General features: G+C 34.3%; 1 pseudogene; it reads right to left on the reverse strand.

Annotated features, from left to right (window-relative positions):
• Positions 1-12,785: 12,785 nt before the first annotated feature.
• LOC108531617 (THUMP domain-containing protein 3 pseudogene) lies at positions 12,786-14,200 on the reverse strand (annotated as a pseudogene).
• Positions 14,201-14,691: the final 491 nt, after the last annotated feature.

A 14,691-nucleotide genomic window follows, 5' to 3' on the forward strand; every position in this document is an offset into this window, starting at 1 on the left:
CAGCTACTCGGGAGGCTGAGGCAGGAGAATGGCGTAAACCCGGGAGGCGGAGCTTGCAGTGAGCTGAGATCGGGCCACTGCACTCCAGCCTGGGCGACAGAGCGAGACTCCGTCTCAAAAAAAAAAAAAAAAAAAAAAAAAAAATGGGAGAGAGATAAACATGTTTACATACTCAATTAGTCAGGGTTCTCTAGAGAAACAGAATCAATAGGGTACATACATAGACATATAAAACGGGATTTATTATGGGAATTGCCTGATGCATTTATGGAGGCTGAGAAGTCCTACAGTCTGCCATCTCAAGCTGGAGAACCAGGAAAGCTGATGGTGTAATTTAGGCTGATTCTGAAGCCTTGAGAGCCAGAGGAGCCAACACTGTATCTCTCAGTGCCACGGCAAAAATTTGTGCTGTGGTTGAAGGTTACGTCCCCTCAAATAATCATGTTGAAACTTCATACCTAATGTATTAAGCATTAAGAGAAGCATTAAGAGAAGGGGTCTTCAGGAGATGGTTAGGCCATAGGGGCTCCACCCTTATGAATGAGATTAGCAATGCTGGAAAAGGCTGGAGGGAACTAGTTAGCACCATTTCTGCCCTTCTGCTCTCCCACCATGTGAGGGTACAGCAAGAAGGCCTTCTGCAGACACCAAATGCCAGGGCCTTGATCTTGGAGATCCCAGACTCTAGAACTGTAAGGAATATATATATATTTGTCTTTTTTTTATTTTTATTTTTTATAAATTATCCATTCTAAGGTATTTGGTTATAGCAGCAGAAGCAGATGATGACAGGCCAATAATCAAGGGACCTGTTGATGCAATAAATATTGGAGTCTGAATGACTGAGAACCAGGAGCTCCGCTACCCAAAGGCGGGAGAGGATGCATGTCCCATCTCTAGATAGAGAGCACATTTTCACTTCCTCCACCTTTTTGTTCTGTCTGGGCCCTCAATAGATTGGGTGATGCCTGCCTACATTGGTGAGGGTGGTCTTCTTCTTCACTTAGTCTGCTGATTCAAATGTTAGTCTCTTCTGAAAACATCCTCCTGGACACACCCAGAAATCATGTTTTATCAGCTATCTGGGTATCCTTCAACCCAGTGAGGTTGATCCATAAAAACTATCACATACAGTAAATAAATAATCCAGTAGAGAGGAAATAGCCCTCAGAAAAGATATGAGTAAATTGCTTTAGAGTATTGTGTTTGAATAGTTGAAAGTAGATGGGTTCTAATGTATAAGTGAAGAGCTGGCTTTGAGTAGAGAGAAGCTTACAGTTCATGGACCATAACATGAAAAAGGGTCAGATTGTATAAGTAGACTATGCTAGGTGCATGGAAAGGCAGGTTGTAGCTTAGAAACTTCTGATGATTTGCAAGTCAAATTAGAAGCATGACTGAAGATGGAGAGAGGGAAGGAGAGATTATAAGAGAGAGCAAGGGGTGTGAAATTATCATTTGGAGAGCAAATTGACTAAATAATATGATTTCCAAGCAAGATTAAGGAGACACTTCAGATTATCAATCATGAATTAAAAGTGCCAAAAGTCAGTATGTCTGTGTTTTTACTCTAACTGTATACAGCTCTGCAGATATGGTATGTATTAGGAGGGGGATTACATTTAATCATGTTTGGGATTTTTCTAGGTAAGCACAATAAAAGGAAGTTGACATGAGGAAGTTGATAGTTTATATAATAATAATTGACCATAGAATTTAAACTGGAGAAGTTATTGAATATATGACAAGGATGAAGGACTGTGAAAAGGTGGTGACATCAGTGGAAGATAGGTCCAAAAGATTGTTAAGAGTGTGAGCATTAGTAAGTAGAAGCTGGAAAAATAAGAAGTATTGGTCTGTGAGAGGGCTGTACAAAGTTGAAGTAATGGAGATGTTGCAATTATTGCAGATAGCATTTTCTTTTTAGGGTCATTCATATGAAATTTTGGGGTACTGTGGGAAAAATACTTACTAAAAGTATGCAGTTGCCTCACCTCCTAGGCCAGAGAGTTCCAAAGGCCATCTGTGTGGCTATTTATATTACAAAGAATTATGTCAACGTATTTTATGGAATGAGTGAGAGTGAGGCAAGAAGTAAAACCCTCAGGAAATGAGGAAAGACACGGAGGTCCATAAGTGTCTGTAACACTGAGTAATTGTGCGTGCATTAGAAAAATGGTTTCTTAAAGTGCAACTTTCAATGGCTGTTGCTAGAAACCCAATAAATTTCTTGTTAGAAACGCAAATTTGATAAACAATTCTGGTTAGGGCTCGCCAATCTCTCTTTTAACAAGTCTTCCAGATGATTGTGACATATTCTAAAATTGAAAACAACTGAATATAGTAATATAATATAATGACATGAGATCTAAAACTGGGATAGAATATAATGGCATGAGATCTAAATGCCATTTAGATGGCATTAATATATAATAAATGGCATGAGATCTAAAAGTGAACATTATAATATAATGGTATGAGATCTAAAACTGGGGATTTTAGGGACAATTAGGAAGAATGGTCTGGAAGTTACAAAGAAAAGTAAGGTTGAATCCACCCTACTTTGGGGTCTGGTGAACAAAGAGGTGGGACATACCTCCTTTATCATGTTTTGGTTATTAGTTTACTAACCACTGACTATATACTAGAAAATATGATAGAGTACATGGATGATCTAATTTAATCAAATAACTCTCTTTGGTAAGTACTGTTGCAATCTCCATTTTACAAAGGAGAAAACTGACATAAAATTATGTTAAATGACTTGCTCAAGATCATATAGCTAATACATTTTTATTCTTCCTCACTTTTATATATTTTATAATCCAATCGAATATTTATTTCACCAATCCTCCACCTCAGGTTGTAGTAACCCTCATATATTTTACTACCATTTCAGACCTACACTGACTCGTTTGTATGTTCCTCATGAAGTCAGGTGGTTAATGTTAGAGCTGCCCTAATTCATCCTATCTGATACTTCTAAAGACTCACTAGAATAGTAGAATTGAAAGGGCTCTTCTAACTTGCCTGCTGTAACTTTTCTCACTTATATAAGGCTCAGAAAGTTACTACTTGACAGACAAAATGTCAGCAGCAGAGTTTTATGAAAATCTCTGACCCCATTAAAATTATTTTATTATACACCCCAGTCCTTCAGTTGAAAGATATTTAGACTAGACACTCATGCTATGATTTATTTCTTCTTGCTCAGCCTTGCTGTTAATCAATGGCTAAAAATGTAATTTCCCAGAAATGTGCCACCCCCAAATTCCTTCCTACGCACAGGTGCCAGAGTCATCCATCCAAAATGTGCAACTGATCATGTTACTTCTCTGATTAAAAGTCCTTTAAAATCTCCTATTGCTTACAGCTGCGTGGCATTTTTTCTTTTAGTTTTAACACAGAGGAAAGTGACAGAGTGCTATGTAATCTCTGAAAATAAGGTCTCTCTCTCTCTCTTTCTCCCTTCTTCCCTCTCCCTCTTTCTTTCCCTCTTTTTTCCCCCTTCCTTTCTTTCTTTCTCAAACCTCAGCCAGATTTCACTTTCCAGCCTCTCTTGCAATTAGAGACGGCCAACTGACTGGATTTTAACCATGGAAAACCAAATGAATCAAGGGTGTCACTTCCAGTCCATGCTTGTTAGGGAAGCAGATATGTCATTTTACCCACTCTCTCTACTTTTGTTAGCTTGAAATGATCACCTAGATGACCCTGGAAACTGTTGAAGGCTGTAGTTCTTGAGTGACTCAGTAGAGTAGAGCGCCTCCCCCATGCCCCCCGACTCCTGCAGGCACTAATCAGAAACACCATTTTTGATACTTATGTGAATGAAAAATAAACGTATTATTTGAACACATGGATATTTCAATGTTTACATTTTATAGTCACTTGTGCTACCTTAACTTACATTGTGCCCTAATTTATGACTCTATGATGTTCTATGAACATTACACATTTTGTATTCAAATTACCTGTTTATAAATCTGTTTTAACCATAAGACTGTGAGATCTTGATTAAAGGGATGACATCTAGATTTGTCTGAAAGTATCCACTGACCAATACAGCATAATTGTGGCACAATATCTAGGGTTGAACCTACATACTAACATGTTTTGCCTGCTTGTATCAAATGGATCAGTGAAAACAATCAGACTGCACAGTTTAAAAATGTTTTGACTTGTGAAATGGAAATTACTTATACATCTATGAAGAAAATAACATCTACAAATTGGTGTAAAGCTTTTGAAAATATTACTAGAATATAACTGCCTATTGGGGAAGCACCATTGCTTTAAAAGCTATTGGAAATTATGTTTTATTTTGTTGTCTTAAAGGAGGCTTAGGATGATACAGAAGGTTATACTTATATTTTTAAGATGCAATTATGTTATCCACTTCTCTTGGTTTCTTTTGGTGGTTAACAGTATATCTACGGAGATGAATTAACCGACGTAGCAATTAGTGTACTGTAAGATGTCATTTGCTAAATGGGCGAGCAATCACATGGACAAACATTTTACACTGAAATAATGATTTACTTACAGAAATCAATAGCTATGTCTTTTTTGGCTCTAAGTGGTTTATGGAACATAACCTCAACAGATTGTAGAAATATCACCACAGTTCATTGTGCCTTTCTTTAATAAAAGCAATACACAGCTGGTGAAACTAAGGTTTTGTTGAATGATATTTATATAGACATTTTAAGTATAATAAATTTGAGAATTACTAACATGAAATAGAAATGAATCTTTTTATAATTTGTTGATATGATTTTTATTAATTTGGCATTATCAAAATCATAACTAACAGTAGTAACTATCTTTCATTTAACAGATTGAGACATTTATTGCTATTTAATAGAATCTAGGAACCAGAGACCACGTACTTTGATTTCCATCATAGTGACCCCAATACTAGTCGTTTTCAGTGGGTATAACACTGCTGGTAGGGAATGACTTGCACATGTATGCAATTTTTCTAGTTGTCACAAGATTGCAGAATACGTCTGTCCCTTATTGTGCCAGGGATAGGAAAGATAGAAGGCTGCCAGACAGGCATCTTCAAATGGTGACTGGACATTCAGATAAATGAAATACATGTTTATCATTATCTGTCTTAGAATATATTTAAAACAAATATCAAAATAAACTATGTTTTGAAGTTTCAAGTTATAAAGAGTTTTCCTCAAATTAGAATTTACTATGTACATATATGTGTGTATATATATGTATGTATATATATAAGTGAAGTTCAGTTATTTTGTGTAACATCTATTCATTGTTTTCTTTCAAAGCCATTTGGCAAGGTAAAAATAAAGGCTATTGAATTATGCAACCACTTTTTAAATCAATCTCATGATATTCTAACCAGCAAGATATAGTGAGATCCTAACCATGGGAAATAAGAGATAAGTACTAAAATGGTCCATTGAATTTTCTTTTCCTTAATTTTTTTGTTTTGTTTTTACTTCATTTGTGTAAAATGTAGCAATATGAAAATAAAGCTTATATAATTGCATCTATACTTTACCTATTGCAGCCTATCAGGGCGCACAATGAATTTAGGACACGAAAAATCAAGAGCCCAGTAAACTGAAAAAAAGGAGGAAAAAGGGTTATGAAAGCAAAAACATCAGTGCAAATAAATATAATATATGTATGAAATGAATTAAGGAATTCGGAAAAGACATAATTATGAGAATAAAGATTACATAATGTTTCAGTACCCTATCGTTTGAATCTACTTTCTAAAAGCAAGAGAAATGGAACAAAACATTTTATAGTCAGTAAAAAGACAGGAGTGCAGATCTACCTTAAGGAAAGCAAGTATAAACCTATTGCAAAGATCCAAATAATATTCCACAGTACATATAATATGTTACAATGAGGAGTAATATGAAATAATAATCATAAAAAACTAGTTGGTGTCAAACCAATTAATGCTATTGCAACAAGTGATAATGACTGCAATTTTGAAATCATCAAGCTCAATGATCCTGACCATGCTGTACAGTTTTAAATTATTCAGAATCTAGGATAATCCAACTTCATGTGCTAAAACTAGATCCACATTTTTATAAAGAAAAAATAAAAAGGGTTGCTCTTGTCTGAAGGCACGTCTTCATCCAAACCATACAGCTTGGGAAATTAAGCGCTCCTTGGACTCATTCTGAGTGCCCGAATGTCCCCATCATTCACACATTATGGTCTCACTACAGCTAAGAGTACTTAAACCAGAATTATCATTAGAGAATACTATTAAAAAACGTCTCTATCTAGCTTCTTAAAAAGCATTTAAAAAAATGTAAGATATGGTGTTAACAGAAACGTTTTCAAGTATTAACCTTTTATCTAAGAGAACTGTACTTTTTTTCACACCAAAACACAATTTCTAAAATAATATCGATCCAAAACAGTATTACAGTTGATAATGGTTTGGCTCTTCCACCCAAGTCTCATGTTTGAAATTGTTTGCTCCGCCATAATCCTCACATGCATAGGGCGACGACGCCGGTAAGGGGTCAATGAGTTCAATGGGGCAGGTATTTTCCCATGCTGTTTCTGAAATATGAATAAGTCCTCACTAGAGCTTGATGTTTTATAAATGGGAATTCCGGCCACACTCCTTGCCTGCACCATGCAAGAACAATGTCTTGCTCCTTATCTCCTTCCACTGTGGTTGTGAGGCCTTCCCAGACTGTGGAATTGTCGTCAGTTAAAACTCTTTCCTATAGATTACCCCAGTCTTAGATACCTCTTTAATTAGCAAGTGAAAGCACAAACTATAAATAAGTAAATTTTTATGTCGTCAAAAATCAAATTAAAATATGTAAAATGTATTCTGATTGGACACCACAGTTTTTATGCACTTATTCAATATACTCCTCATTGTAAACATATATATGTACTGTGTAATATTATTTGAAATCTTTGGCAATAGTTTTTACTGCTTCTTGAGGTATCTGCACTCTGTCTTTTACATGTATTCCTTTCTCTTTGGCTTTTAGAAAAAGCAAGTTCAACTGAAGGGTAACGAAACAATTATGTAATATTTATCTCATAATTATATCTTTCCCTAATCCTAACTCATTTACATTACAATATATTTGTTTGCACTGATGTTTTATTGCTATCATACCCTTTTTCCTCCTTTTTTTTTTTTTCAGTACGCTCTTGATTTTAGTGTACAAAAAAATCATGTGCGCATGAATAGCTACAAAATAGTAAAGTTATAGATGCAATTATATAAAGCTTTATTTTCATTATTCCTACATTTTAGCACAAAATGAAGTAAAACAAACAAAAAAATTAAGGAAAAAAAAATTCATGACCATTTTATAATTATTTATTCAGCCAGGTACGATCTCACTATATCTGCTGGTTCAGAAATATTCATAGAGATTGATAAAAAGTTGGTTGCATAATTAATATAGCTTTACTTTACCTTGCCAAATGGCTTTGAAAGAAAAAGTGAAATAGAATGACAACAAAATAACTACTAATATATATAAGTACATACATATACTATATACCCATATATACAATACATACACACATATATGTACATATATATATGACTTCTTGATTAGAAATAGGGCTCTCTGAAGTACATTTCATAGGTTAAAAAAGCATGCAAAAATGCTTTTCATTCTTGACTTGCAATATCTAAACAATAAACTTACATGGGGAAAATGTATTGCCCTTGACAATTATGCAGGCATATTCTGAATTCTTTCTAAAAACTTCAAGAAGTGGCTGGTCTTTTCCATTTTTTTTTCCATCATCTAAGATATCCTTTGAGAAAATTCACTTAGGTGTTTTCCAGCCAGACAGTTAATGTCATTGCTGTTGTTCCTTTGTTTAGCAGAAGCAAGACTTTATTTATGGCCCTAACTATTGCTACTCTAGAGTAGAGTGGTTGTACTGGGATATATTAGGGCAGTTTGTCATTTCTATATAAAAATATTCCCTTTACATGATAACACTTGCATCAAAATACTGGGCTTCAGCCACAGTAGGAAAATGAGAAGCAGTAATTAAAGTTACTCAGGTGAAGAAAGAATCAGTGTATGCTGTATTAATAGAGCATCAGTGTATCACAAGGTAGTGTAACAAATGCATCTGATAGTGTAATTTCTTTTCAAAAGACAGTTTTGAAAGATTGATTCACCAACATTCATCTTCCAGTCAAGACTGAAGAATTTGATTTGTTGTTGCCTATTCTCTTTATTATGATAGTTTGTTGTATCTCTATTTATAAAAATGTCACATTAATGCTATTTCTACCTTAGATAGCTCATCATCTCAATTCTATTATTTTCATATGACTAGGGTTACAGCACAGCTGCTACTTGGATGAGTGTTGTCAGGCTCAGAAAGTGATATTTTCTTCTGGAGGAACATGATTTGTAAATCCACTCAACACTCCCGAAAATCTTTATTTGGTGTTAGTAGATTGTTGCCCTGATGGTGCCATGTTTACAAAGGAAGTTTCTAATTTATGTCACATTTTCTTCAACAAAGATTTAATAACTTTTGCTGTATTGGTAAATTACTTGATTTATTTTACCACTTACATAGTAAAAGCTTTGATTTAGAAAACGCCTATGTGTTATATTGTGGTACAGAGGATAGGAAACTTATTGAGAGGCTCTCTAGATCTATAAAATACACAATGTTTAATTTTAAACAAGCTTCCATTATTTTCTTGTAATCACAATTACACTTTGGCAGTTTGATGAGGCCATTGGAAATTATAAATTATTTATTTCAAAGAATAAGAACTGCTTTAGCCAGAGAATACATTTTTTTCAGTAGCAGCTTTAAAATACATTCATTAAATTAACTAATATTAAATTGCATTGGCATATCATCCTGAACAAGGACAAAATAATTAAATATTAGAAATATTGCTGAAAAATAAAATGCTATTAATTTCATTCAATCATTACACATATATTAACCAACCTTCTACAAGTCAGATACTATTCTGAGCATTGAGAAAACACACGATATTCAAAATAATATTGGTGTTTTTATAGCTAGCTTATATTTTGTTGTGTGAGACAAATTAAAAAAGGAAATTGCATGTAATGTGTCAGGTGGTGAAAAGTGTTCCAAATTAAAATAAATGAGATAAGAACCTAAAGAGTGACAATTTTGATGGGTCAGAATGAAGAAGTTCTAGTTTAAACAATGTAGTAAGAGAGGATCCCTCTGAAAGTGAAATTTAAGCAGAAAATTGAAGAAGGTTGAGAAATAAAGCACAAATATCAGACAGCAAAATCTTTCTTGTAAAGAGAATAGTAAGTGCAAAAGCAAAGCAGGAGTGAACTTAGAGGGGCACCAAGATGATTGAAGCATAGTGGGAAAGTGAGGAAGCTTTAGGACACAGGTTCAAGTCCGAGTGAGATGTGAAGTTGTGGAGGGTACAGTTCTAATTTTTTCTTTAAAAATGGCACTAATGTGTAAACTATTTCAGATAAAATCTATTTCAGGATGTAAGCTATATGTCTCAGCTCATTAAATTGTTAATATGACATTTAAAAAGTCATCAGAACACATTAAATTGCCTTGACAAGTGATACTTAGAAGCTTTTTTATATGACATCTGAGTTGAGCATAAAGGCCACATCGAACACACTAAAATGCATAAAAAACAATGGGCAGCGTTTTGAAAGCATCGTATGTTCTCACTCATATGTGAGAGCTAAGCTATGAGGATGCGAAGTCATAGGAATGATACATTGGAATTTGGAGACTCAGGGAAAAGGGTGTGGGGTGGTGAAGAATCAAAGGTTACACATTGGGTACAGTATATGCTGCTTGGGTGTTGGTTAAACCAAAATTTCCAAAATCACCGCTGAAGACCTTATTCATGTAACCAAACACCACCTGCTCCCCCAAATCCTATTGGAATGAAAAATAAATAAATTAATTAATTAAAATGTCAGCTTTTATTTTAGATACGTGGAGTACATGTTTGTTACCCCCACTTCTTAAATCGATATATCATAGTTGTACATATTTATGGGGCGCATGTGATATTTTCATGCATGTATAGAATGTTTAATGATCAAATTAGGGCAAATGGGATATCTATCACCTTAAAAATTTATCTTTTCTTTATTTTGGGACCATTGCAATTCTTGTCTTCCAGCTTTCTGGAAATATTCTATATATCATTATTAAATATAATTTTCTAACTGTACTATCAATATTAGAACTTATTGCTTGTATTTAACTGTATTTTTATACCCATTAACTGATTTCTCTTAATTTCACCCTATCCTCTTTCCTTTCAAGATTCTAGTGAACACCATTCTACTCTCTGCTTCCATGAGGTCCATTTTATTAGTTCCCAGATAGGAGTGAGGACATGCAATATTTGTTGTCTGTGCTTATTTAACCTAACATAATGACCTTCAGTTTTATCCACGCTGCTGCAATTGACAGGATTTTATTCTTTTTACAGCTGAATAATATTCTATTTTGTATACATACCACATTTTCTTTACATATTTATTTGCTATTGGACACCTCAGTTGATAACAAACCCTGGCTATTGTGAATAGAGCTGCATATATCTTTTCCAAATGCTATTTTCCTTTATTTTGGATACATACCCCAAGTGAGATTGTTTAATCATTGGTAGTTCTATTTTTAGTATTTTTGGGATCCTCCATACATCTTTCCAGTGTGGCTATGCCAATTCACATTCGCACCAACACAGTACAAGGGTACCTCATTCTTCATATACATCCTTTCTAGCATTTTTTTTTTTTTTGGTCTTTTTGATAATGGTTAACCTAACTTGATGAGATAATATCTCATTGTGGATTGGATTTCCATTTCCCTGATGATTAGTGATGTTGATAATTTTTCTCTCAAATGATGTTGGTTATTTCCATGTTTTATTTTAAGAAGAGTCTTTTCAGATCCTTTATTCATTTTAAAAGTTTGTTTATTTGGGTTTATTCTTTTTTGGCTATTGAATTGTTTGAGGTTCTTGAACATTCTGGTTATTAATCCCTTGTCAGATGCATAGTATACAAATATTTTCTATTATTCTGTAAATTATCTCTGCACTGTGTTGTTTCCTTTGATGTGTAGAAGCTTTTCAGCATGATGTAATACCATGTGTCTATTTTTGCTTTTGTTGACTTTATTTTTGAGTTCTTGCCCAAGCATCTTTGCTCAGATTCATGTCTTGCAGCATTTCTCCAGTGTTTTCTTCTATTATTTTCATAGTTTTGGGTCTTACATTTAAGTCTTCAATTCATTTTGAGGTAAATTTTGCATATGGTGAAAGACGGGGATCTAGTTTCTCTCTTCTGTATATAAGTAACCAGTTTTCCCAGCATCATTATTTCTATTGTGAATAATGCTGCAATGAATAGTGCATGCATGTGTCTTTGTGGTAGGACAACTTATATTCCTTTGATTGCTGGGTCAATAGTAATTCTGTTTTAAGTTATTTGAGGAATTGCCACACTGCTTTACACAATAGCTGAACTAATTTACATTCCCTCCAGCGGTATGTAAGCATTCTCTTTTCTCCATGATCTCACCAGCATCTGTTCTTTTTTTTTTTTTTTTTTTTTGGCTTTTTAGTAATAGCCATTCTGATTGGTGTGAGATGGCATCTCACTGCAGTTTTAATTTGCATTTCTCTAATGATTAGTGATGTTGACTCTTTTTTTCATATGGCTGTTGGCCACGTGTATGTCCTCTTTTGAAAAGCATCTGGTCATGTCCTTTGCCCACTTTTTTAATGGCATTGCTTTTCACTTGTAAATTTGCTTAAGTTCCTTATAAATTCTGGATATTAGACATTTGTCATATGCATAATTTGAAAATGTTTTCTCCTGTTTTATAAGTTGCCTGTTTACTGCATTGATAGTTTCTTTTGCTGTGCAAAAGCTGTTTAGCTTAATTAGGTCCCATTTGTCAATTTTGTTTTGGTTGCCATTGCTTTTTGTGTCTTTGACATAAAATATTTGCCTGTGCCTATATCCTGAATGGTATTGCCTCAGTTGTCTTCCAGGATTTTTATAGTTTGGGGTTTCACATTTAAGACTTTAATCTATCTTGGGTTAATTTTTCGATATGGTGCAAGGAAGGAGTCCAGTTTCAATCTTCTGCATATGGCTAGCCAGTTATACCAGCAAAATAGAAAGAATAGAAAGTTCTTTCCCATTGCTTATTTTTGTCGATGTTGTCTAAGATCAGATAGTTGTAGATGTCTGACATTATTTCTGGGTTCTCTATTTTGTTTCATTTGTCCTGTTTCAGTTTTTATACCAGTTCTATTCTGTTCCGTTTTGGTTACTGTAGCCCTGTAGTACAGTTTGAAGTTGGTCAACGTGATTCCTCCAGCTTTGTTCTTTTGCTTAGGATTGCCTTGGATATTTGGGCTGCTTTTTGGTTTCATATAAATTTTATAATTTTTTTTTCTAATTCTATGAAGAATGTCAATGGTAGTTTGATAGGAATAGCATTGAATCTGTAAATTGCTTTGGGCAATATGTCTATATTTTAACAATATTGAGTCTTCTTATCCATGAACATGGAATGTTTTTCCATTTGTTTGTGTTATCTCTGATTTCTTTTAGCAGTGTTTTGTAATTCACACCTTTGGCTCACCAGGGTAAAGAGCTTTGAACAGGATTAAAGCATGCAGACTGCACTTTAGTTAACACTATTTTTCTCTCAGAGTCATGCTAAAATTTCCATTTTGGGGAAGTACAAATGCTATTAGTCATCTTCATTTTGGGGAATCAACAAGGACTTCCTCTTCCTCCATCTTGTTCTGAAAGATAAACAAAAGCTTGAGGCATATGTATCAGTACATAAACCACAGCATGAAAACCCCCAATATACATCCAGTCTGTATTTGCCTTTTGCTGTACATATCACATTCCAGATAATACCTTGGTAAAGCATTTCATGTCCTGAGTAAGTAGTACAGCTCAGCCTGTTGTAGTCATACAGACACAGATTATCTTCCGTAGGCAAGATGGGTAAATGTTCCGGTTTCTCTTTTTGGATCCTCCCATCTTTTTTTCCAGATGGCAAATCTGTTACAATAATTTCCACAGAGCCAGTTCTCAATGGCATACTTCAGATATCCCATTGAACAGCCTCTATGGGCAAACCCCAGGATGGTTTGCCTTCTTTAATTTGTCTTCTCTTGGTCAATAAAGATTTTATGTTATTTGCTCCTCTATTCACAGCCAGTGGATTATTATCACCAACAATATGGTAGTAGTCAGATTACTCCATAGCTCCCTGCATTGGTATTGCCCCTCTTTCACAAATTGAATTGACTATTATATCATAGGACAGAGGATCACAGATCCAGATCCTATTATAAGCAAGAGTTGATCTAACAGTAATAGGTCCAAAATGTATGATATTACTTCAGTGGAGACTCTCTTCAGTAAATGCAATGTCCACAATAATTTCATTATCATGGATGTTTAAAAAAACTTTCATGTCAAAGTTGGTCATATCAGCCTTCCACTTAAATTAATCTTGAACAGCACCCTCAAAATGTTCTGTGACCTCATTTGAGGTCAAGCAATATTTTTTCCTGCCCTGTTGCATGTGACTCTAAACTGTAGCTCTTGAGGCTCAGGTTCATATTTTGAGCTTTCGTTAGTGTCATCTTTGCAAGATGCCAAATAATCACCTACTAATATTGATATCTCCTCTATTGGTAGCTGGAGTTTCATAGTAATTGAAGATATGTGAATCTAAAACATTGTTAGTGAATGTTTTTTAACATCTCTCTCATATATTTTGACTTCTTGCCCATTTCAATCTTACTTCACTTAAATTCTAATTTCTTTTTTGTCATATTTTTTTCCTTAGGACTGGCATTAATTTTTCATACTTTTAAAGGGTTTGACCATATGATTTTTCTTGCCAAGTCTTCAAAAAAATCCTTTAGAACTTCATCTATTGTTTATTTGAACTGGTAATCTTGAAACCCCTGAACAATCACAAATAAGATACCGATTGACCTCAGACAATAAATTTCTGAGGTCACTTTTTGTCACTTCCACAGACTTCTGGTTCTCATGAAAGTTTACATCTAGGAATTGGTTAGGGGTTTCTTCAATATAAGACATGTTGGCAGTACTTCCAAGATCCTTAACACTGTACCAGACTTGGATGCATGGATGGACATGATGAGAGATGTGGGAAATATTGGTTACCAGTGCAGACCCTTTCAACTCCTGGGATTGCTTTATTAATACTTTTCAGACTGATTTGTTAGTACATATATATGCTACCAATTTTTGTGTGTTGATTTTGTACCCTGCAACTCTACTGATTCATCTATTATTTGTAATATTTTGGTGGAGTTTTTGGGTTTTTCTAAATACAAGATAACGTCATTTGTAAATGAAGAAAATTTGATTTCTTCCTTTCTAATATTGATGTTGTGATTTTTTTTCCTCTTGCCTAATTGCTCTGGCTAGAACTTCCTGGACTATATTGAATAAAAGCGGTGAAAGTGGGGATTCTTTTTCTCGTTCCAAATCTTAGAAGAAAGGTTTTCATTTTTCTCATTACCTGTTCTTCCATTCTCATTTTCTATTTCTCAATAGTATGATATTCGTTGTGGGTTTGTCCTACGTAGCTTTTATCATGTTAAGTTCAATTTTTGAAAGATTT

The sequence above is a fragment of the Rhinopithecus bieti genome, unplaced genomic scaffold (assembly GCF_001698545.2).
Source record: "Rhinopithecus bieti isolate Rb0 unplaced genomic scaffold, ASM169854v2 scaffold_7212, whole genome shotgun sequence".
NCBI lineage: Eukaryota > Metazoa > Chordata > Mammalia > Primates > Cercopithecidae > Rhinopithecus > Rhinopithecus bieti.